We start from the raw sequence: 8,988 nt of genomic DNA, 5'->3' as shown, positions 1-8,988 counted from the left end.
AGAGAGTTGGTTTGTTTTTGTGCACCCATGTGTTTGTTGTACAGGAGGTGGTTGTTTGGGGCTAGGTGGTGCCCATTCAGTATCTGTGATGGTGGTGGTGCCATCAGCCACACCACGAAGTGACCAGGTGAAGAGTCACACTGTCAGGGCTAGACTCAGGCATAGGTCAGCAACAAAACAATAAATCAACCGAGGCCATTGAAGTTAAGGAAGCAAAGCACAGCTCAGACCTAGTATTCTCAGCAATACTCTCTACTAGGTCTTGCCCCAATGAAGCAGTTGTGAGGACTGAAGCTCCCGCCTTCCCAATATCCACTCGGACTCCTCCTCTCCAGGGTCTTTCCCATGCAGTCTCAGGCTGTGTCTGCACACAAACACCCTCTGTTCTTCCCTTTTTATTTCTGCATGTGTTCTCGGAGACCAGTGGTGAGGGGAGATGGTTGCAGCAGGAGGGGGAGACTTCCTTGATTCTTCAGTGGCTGCCTCATGTTCCCTCGCCTCTTCAGCCTCCGCTTCTGATTCTGTTTCTGGAGTCCTCTCTGCCACAGCCTCTTCTTGCTCACTAAACCCTGTTGCCTTTTCAGCTTCCCACACCACCTCCTCCCAGTCTGCTCCCTCTTCTCCTTGTGACCACGCATAGTCATCCCACCACCTCTCCCCAGGTTCTGAGTTTTCTTCCCATGGGAGTTCCTTGACTGGTTCCTCCCACCATCCTCTGCATCCAGCCAGTCCTACACACACACACACACACACACACACACACACACACACACACACACACACCATGATCCTGCTGCTAATTTCACTTTTGCCAGCCAGCTAGTACAAGATTTGCAGTAAACATCCTGGCCAGACAGGGGGCTGCCATCGGTCCCAAAAGAAGGAGGCAGGCTTGGGCACAAGGGATGAGATGGTTACCTTGCCCTCGTGTGGCTTGCTTGGTTGAGCTGCCTCTGGCAACTCCCTTCCCATCAGAGGAGGGGATTATTATCCTCAGAGGCACCCTCAGTTTCCACCAGGCCTCAGCTGCCTGGGCTTCCCTGCCACTCTCTTCTTGAGGCTGTTTTTAATGCTTTTTTGTATGTTGTGTGGGGAAAGATGCCTTCACCACTTGGTTTTCTGCAGAGGAGGCCTGCCCAGCTAAAGAACACACCCAGAGCTGTGAGGCTTCTCCACTCCCTCCAGAGCACAGAGATCTCTGGGTCAGTCACCCACAGGACCACACGCAGCAGGAAGTGTGGGAAAATACCAGCAAAGGAACCTCGTCTGCTGACAGAAGACTCCCGCAAATAAGAGAGAGTCTCGTGGCGAGCTGCTGGAGGGCTCTGCAAATGCTGTCCCAAAATCAGGCTACAGGAGACCCTCAGTTTCTCAGCTGTCCATCATCCCCATCACTTGTGTTGCCCACCTGCCATGACCCTCACTGAGGGGGGTTGGGAATAGCAGGGTAGTATTTTTGCAGTAATAGGCAGAAATCTTTGCTGTTTCCAACCAATTTGTCCCTTTCATCATGGAGCAAACAAGAGTAGGAGTGGCAGATTCTGGCCTCCTCCAACCAGCCAGTTGATACAGAGCATCCCTCCTAATTGGTTGGCACAAAGTTCACTGGGAAGTTGGACCATGTTGCATTCATCCTGGGTTGCTTGCATGGAGGTTAGACAATGTCACGTCAAACAAACGTTATCTCATGCTTTCCAGGGCATCATTACTTTCCTTATGGAAAAAGTCCAGTTTTGAGGTGAAATGGGTTTGTTACACAATTAATTGTGCAACTAGAATTGGCTGGTCTGTGTGTGTCACTATTTCTTGGTGGAATTCAGTCTGGAAGTGCCCTTCTCCCAGGATCTTTCACCCCCTCCCCTACACACACACACACTCTTTGGAGGGCAAATAAAAACAAAGCAAGTAGCCGACACTATAAACACGAATCCCATTTAAAAGCATAAAGGTAAAGGGACCCCTGACCATTAGGTCCAGTCATGACTGACTCTGGGGTTGCAGCACTCATCTCGCGTTATTGGCCGAGGGAGCCGGCGTACAGCTTCCAGGTCATGTGGCCAGCATGGCAAACCAGAGCAGCACACAGGAACGTCGTTTACCTTCCCGCTGTAGCGGTACCTATTTACTTGCACTTTGACATGCTTTCAAACTGCTAAGTTGGCAGGAGCAGGGACCGAGCAACGGGAGCTCACCCCGTCGCGGGGATTTGAACCGCCAACCTTCTGATCGGCAAGCCCTAGGCTCTGTGGTTTAACCCACAGCACCACCAAATGTAATTAAAAGCCCAAAGTGAACAGGGCAGACTTGGGTTGGGATCACGGTAGGCAAACAAGGCTTGGGAGGAAATTTTATTTTTCTAAGGGCCAGATTTGGGGATGGGGTCTTAGGATGCCACGTAGAAATGTATTTAGGGTCCAGATACAACCCTTGACTAGCCACTCTTTCACCACAAGGGCAAAGGGTGGGGCCACAGGTCTAGGAGGAAGAGAGAGAGCACACCATGTGCCGAAGAACCAAAAGACATCATGCAGTTGCTGAGTAAGGAGTCTCCTCATGAGTAAGCAATCCTTGAAACACACTCATAACCAGCGCAGGGTGCGGTCTCTAGCTCCTTGCTCTTCGTTTGCATTCCCCTGCCTTGCTGTGTTATATTTTGCCTGAACTCCCTGCAAGGTTGACCGTGGACTTCTCATCTAACCTGGACCCATCCTAGACAGAGTCTCCCTGCTGGACCTTGGATTTATTCAGGCTGCGCTCCACTAGAAACCCTCTTGCTAAGGGTTTGTCTTGCCAAAGGGCAGGTGTCTTGCTAAGGAACTCCTATCTCCTGAGATTGGGACCCTCGTTCCTGAGGGCACCCACCTTAGCAGGACAGGTATCCTGAAATGGGAGTATGGAGGTTGTTACTCTTTACATTATTAGGAGGAGCGGCACCTGGCCACGCAACTGCAAGGCCCGAGGCTCCTGAACCTGCACTTCTTTGGCCTGGATCGGGAGAAGACACATCATTTAAAGCCAAAATCTCAGACCCTCCAAGTATTCCTATTTTCCAGGGACACCCCTGATTTAGAGAAGCCATCCTGGTTTCTGGTTTGATCCTGGAATGTCCCATTTTTCCTTAGGAAAATGTAAAGGGACCCCTGACCATTAGGTCCAGTCGTGACCGACTCTGGGGTTGCGCGCTCATCTCGCATTATTGGCCGAGGGAGCCGGCGTATAGCTTCCAGGTCATGTGGCCAGCATGACAAAGCCGCTTCTGGCAAACCAGAGCAGCACATGGAAACGCTGTTTACCTTCCCGCTGTAGCGGTTCCTATTTATCTACTTGCATTTTGACGTGCTTTCGAACTGCTAGGTTGGCAGGAGCTGGGACCAAGCAATGGGAGCTCACCTCGTCACAGGGATTCGAACCGCCGACCTTCTGATCAGCAAGCCCTAGGCTCAGTGGTTTAACCCACAGCGCCACCTGTGTCCCATTTTTCCTTAGGATGTCCCTATTTTCATTGGAGAAATGTTGAAGCTGTCTGAAGGCTATCCTGTATAAGGATTTTTTTAATAAAAAAGTTTAATTATATATTATGTTTTTATATGTGTTGCAAGCTGCTCAGAGTGGCTGGGGCAACCCAGTAAGATGTGTGGGGTATAAATAGTAAAATTATCATTATGGAATGGGACGTCCCTGTTTTCACCATAGAAATGTTGGAGGGTCTGGAATCTCCAGGCTGAATCTGTGATCCTCCGCCATTCCTCCATTGTCCAGCCAAGTGTGAAGCTAGGAAACCTTCTGCGATACTGGATGTTTTTGTTCTGAAACATCAAAGAGGAGGCGGCACTGGGGAAACAATGGACCACCTGACGCTCAAGGGCTGCCCCCGCCCATTCCCTCCTGAGGGAAACAATGCCTGGTAAGAAGAAAGGCCACTCAGCACCTCCACTGGCCACTGCAAGGACACTACCCTTCACCTGCCTGGGAAATCCAAGCAGAGTCAGTCAGGCAGGTCATTTGGAGGAAGTGAGAGAAGCAATTCTGGCAGGAGAGAGAGCGAGGCTGACCATTTTTCTTCTTTGCCAGCTTCTTCCTTGGAAAGGAAGCTTCTTTTGGAGGATGCTATGCAGGGGGATCCTATCTAAAATAAGCTAGTGGGAAGCCAAGAGGGCAGCAAGTTCATTAAGCTATTCGGGGGGGAATTATATATATAAAACAAGATGTGATGTGGGTGGCAGCTGTTAAGTGTCCACTACAGGAATGGTGCATCTTGAACCCACATCCTGTTATTGAAGGAGAAGAGGAAGCCCCAGCCAATGGCAGTGAAGGGGGCAGGAGGATACTGCAAGCCGTTCCAGGCTCAAAGGGTTTCCATGCTGCATCCCCTTGAGCAATGCCATGCTGGAATGTACGCCTGTTGATTGATACAGTTCATAGGCACATAACTGTGCTTGTGGACCAGGCACCCCCAAACTGCGGCCCTCCAGATGTTTTGGCCTACAACTCCCATGATCCCTAGCTAACAGGACCAGTGGTCAGGGATGATGGGAATTGTAGTCCAAAACATCTGGAGGGCCGAAGTTTGGGGTGCCTGTTATGGACTGTTACTCTGTTGTTGTTTTGTTGTTGTTGTTGTTGATTAGATTTATATACTACCCTTTGTCACAAGATCTCAGGGCAGTTCACAAGATAAAAACGCAAGGCAAAAGCACAAAATAATAGTTAAGACAGAAACAACAAGACAATATCCCCCCCCCAATTCCCACAAACATATTTAAAAGCCCATAGGATACTACTGTAATCAGTCCAGTATACCTGAAGGAGCGTCTCCACCCCCATCGTTCTGCCCGGACACTGAGGTCCGTACTGAGGGCCTTCGGGCGGTTCCCTCGTTGCGAGAAGCCAAGTTGCAGGGAACCAGGCAGAGGGCTTTCTCGGTAGTGGCACCCGCTCTGTGGAACGCCCTCCCATCAGATGTCAAAGAGAAAAACAGCTACCAGATATTTAGAAGACATCTGAAGGCAGCCCTATTTAGGGAGGCTTTTAATGTTTAATAGATTATTTTATTTCATTTTTCTGTTGGAAGCTGCCCAGAGTGGCTGGGGAAACCCAGCCAGATGGGCGGGGTATAAATAATAAATTATTATTATTATTAGCCAAAGGCCTGGCTAAAGAGGAACATTTTGGCCTGGCGCCGAAAGATATGTAATGAAGGCGTCTGATTAACCTCCCTGGGAATGAGCATTCCAAAAACAGGGAGCCACCACAGAAAAGGCCTGTTCTTGGGTCGCCACCCTCTGGCCCTCACGTGGAGGAGGCACACAAAGAAGGGCATCAGATTATGAACGCAGAGTCCAGGTTGGTTTATATGGGGAGAGTCGGTCCTTGAGATATGTGTGTGCACTGATTGAATGCCATGTGTGAACATTCTTTCTGCCAAGGACAGTTCTGAGCCCCAGAGAGCCCATCAAAAGCCCAGGCCAGGCCACTCTTGCTGCCCCTCCTCCTTTCCAGCCACCAGCTCCTCTGAGCTATGTTCAGTTCTGGCCGCAGAGACATTCCTGCACCTGAAGCAAATAGTCAAATTGCCACCTGCTCATAAACAAATAAAAAGGATGCCTCGTTGAAGGCATGGAAATCACAACTTTCTCAATTCTCTCACCCAAGCTGACTGCTTTGCCTCATTTCCTGACCTGGGTGGCCCTTGGCTAGGTGGAAATTTCACTGCCAAGTTGCATGTGGCAAGGGTGGTACCCTGGGCAGAGAGGGGGGGCAAATCTGATAGGTTAAATTTCAGAGTCTGGTGGGTGTGGGTGGGTGTTCTTCATATTTCCATATATTGCAGTTGGAACTTTGTTCATCTGTCTCTGGCCGCAGACCAGTACAATAAGCTCCTTTGTTATGGGGAACAATATCAAAGGATTATTTAGTGATTGTTTCTGGTTCTTTGGGGGGTCCATGTTTATAGCCAGCAAAATGTTTGATTAAAAGTGTGAAAAGTTGGTGGTCTGTCATCCCTTTTGTTTTCTGATGTCCCTGTTTTACAGGTGAGGCTGACTGATAGTAATTTGCCAGTAATTCCATCACTGAGTTTGGATTTGAACACAGCTCTCACACAGGGCAGAAGGAGCTGTCTCATACCAGGCCAGACTCTCTCTCTGTCTAGTCTTAACTGGCTGAGGCTTTCCAGGATCTCTGGCAGAAATCATTCCCATGACCTATCTGGTCCTTTTAAGTAGAGAGGCAGTCTTCTGGATGCAAGCTCTGCTGCTGCTGGGGCCCTCCCCCAGAGTTGCCTGTCGTCTGTCTTTAGGGGATGGAAAAGACTCTCTCTCTCTGTCTCCCAAGGGCACAATCCAAAAGGAAAGTCTCTTACATGGCCCTGATGGGAATTACATTAAGCAGCACTCTGTACAAGTGCACAGCTCCCACCAGGGCTCAGTTTTAGTGTGTGTGGACCCAGTCTCTCTTGAAGAGAGTTAGGAAGACTCCGACAGTGAGATTAACAACAGAACTGGCCTCAAAACGTCTGATGGCTAATGACAGGTCCTAAGAAATTGGCTCTTTACTGTTCCTAAATTTGCCAAGAATCCATGGGCAAGGATGCCCCCTGGTGTCTGCAAAACTAACAAGTTTATTAGTCATTATTACCGGTAATAGTGCCCTGATGAATCCATTCAGAAATATTCCAGCGAGGAAGAAAGCGACAAAGAGATTTTAGCTCATTTAAAAAAATATTGTCTTGCTTTTATGATTTCTGTTATAAGCCACTTTGATTGTAGGGAACGCTATGCATTTGAGGGGGCTTGCAAGCCCCCCAAGGAGCCCTGTGTTCTTTTTATTTCGCCAATCTCAGTCAGCTCGCTCTTCCAATGCAGGGCAGATGTGAAGTTGTGGGGAGCTCTAAAAGGTCCCGGGTGAGCCAGGAGGTCCTTCCAGATGGCCCTGTCTACTGAGCAATCATCTGAATCTGTTTGCACACAAAGCCTGTGAGGGGTAAGATAAGGTAGCATGAAGCCAACATTATGCCACGATGCTTTCTATGGCATTTCCCCATCATCAGCACAAAAAGTGCAGGGTGCTTTGGGGGCAGGGAGAGAGGAGCCAATTTGTTGCATCGGAGCTCCAGATGATGATCAACTGTACGGTATTTGCACAAGTGGAGCGTGCCGGGACGGGACCGCATCCCACAGGAACACAGGGACCACAAGACTGCCATGTCTCTGAGCATCAGAGGCCTGCACTCTGCAAGGAAGGAAGCCTTTCCTGCTGGAGACCTTTCTGTGGCCAGACCCTCCATTGCTGCCTCTTTCCAGTCGAGGCTGACGTGTTAACGGCACTCTGGGGAGGGAGGGGGCATGTTTGGTGTAATGGGATAATAATAACGGCCTCCCATGCAGAGCGCTTCATCGCTGAGGCAGGCCAGCTGCTAGGGCAGCATGCTTGCTGGCAAAGGGGAACACATCGGTCATTTTGATGGCAGGAGGATGCGGGGAAAGTGGAAAGGATTTATAACATAACAAGGAGAAAAGACACTGGGCCATGTCAGGGTGTCAGGCTCCTGCCTAAGGCGGGGCGGGGGGGGGCAGAGTGGGAGAGATGGAGTTAGTCCTGGCCTCAGGATTAAACACTTCTCCATTAACTCTTGCCAGGGTCTTAAATGTAAAATGAGTGTATTTTCTTATTTCTTTATTAAATTTGTTTACCGCCATCTGTAGATCTCAGGGCAGTTCACAACGTAAAAATGCAAGATAGAAACACAAGATATAATAAGAACAAGTACGAAAACATAGCAAACCTATTGTGTGAAATGAATGTCTCTCCACCCCCCCCTTTTAAAAAATATATCTGCCTCTTCTGCCCCACAGGATATTCTTTTCAGATTATTCATTTTAATTGCATGGACTCTGCAGCTCCTCCTGCACGTACTGCAGTTTGGACAAGGCCACTCTGCAAACAAACAAGCCATCAGAGGAGACGTTGCTGAAAGTTCATGCTAAGAATAGACAAGCGACTTGAAGAGAAGAGTTCAGTTATGTGACCCCTCCGCCCCCCCCGCCCCGCTACGGAAGCTGGACACCAGAGCCAGACCTGCAGCCTGCTGCCTTTCCTTTCTTCCTGCCCCCGAGTGTGCAGTTTGTACAGAGTGGGGGGGGGGGATGATCCCCAGAGCAAAGAAAGATTCTCTAGGTCTGTTCCCAGCCTGAGAATCACACTTGGAAATGATCGGATGCTGGAAACGCCCTTGGGGACAAGATCGGCGAAGCAGTCAAACTTGAGCTCAGTAACTAACTAAATAAGACTGCAATCCTATCCACACTTACCTGGGAGAAAGTCCCACTGAAATCAGTGTGACTTAATAGCTTGAGATCATAAAGAGTTTTGCCAGGGCAAATATGCTGGGCCACTTTTATTAAGCCCTGAATTCACCCCTCTACTAACGGGAAGTTAGGGTTCATCCACATTTTTGCTTGACACATATTGTATTGCGTACCAATTGATCCCCAGGGTCTGAGACCTTTTCTCATTGTTCTTCAGCTGCGCCTTGCAAAAATCTGATCTTACCTGCTGAAAGGAATCTTGGTTAAGCAAGAGCTCTCTTTGAATTTTCTGTACATCAGCAGGTGAGATACGATTTTCACAAGGCACAGCCACAGAACAATGAGAAAAGCTCTTGAACCTGGGGGATAATTAATTGGTACACAATAATGATCGAAATACGGGTGAAGCAAAAGTGTGGATAACCCCTTAGTGAGGATGGACAAGGGCTGGGAAAGTTAACGCAGTGCCCTCCAGGTGTTGCTGTCATACAACTGTCACCAGCTCTAGTAGCCAATGTGGCCTATGGCCAGGGATGGATGATGAGACTTCTTGTCTACCACGTTGGCTACCCTGGACTTGAGGGTCACATCTCTTCCCACTCCCCTGCTCCTGAGCCGCTTGTACATGAGGAAGCTTCTCTCTTCATCCTTTTCCAGGGTGTGCCTGCCTACCAAAGAAGCC

The sequence above is a fragment of the Zootoca vivipara genome, chromosome 16, assembly GCF_965207765.1.
Source record: "Zootoca vivipara chromosome 16, rZooViv2.hap1.1, whole genome shotgun sequence".
Classification (NCBI taxonomy): Eukaryota; Metazoa; Chordata; class Lepidosauria; order Squamata; family Lacertidae; genus Zootoca; species Zootoca vivipara.
The sequence above is the reverse complement of the archived record's forward strand: the minus strand, read 5'-3'. Positions refer to the sequence as shown.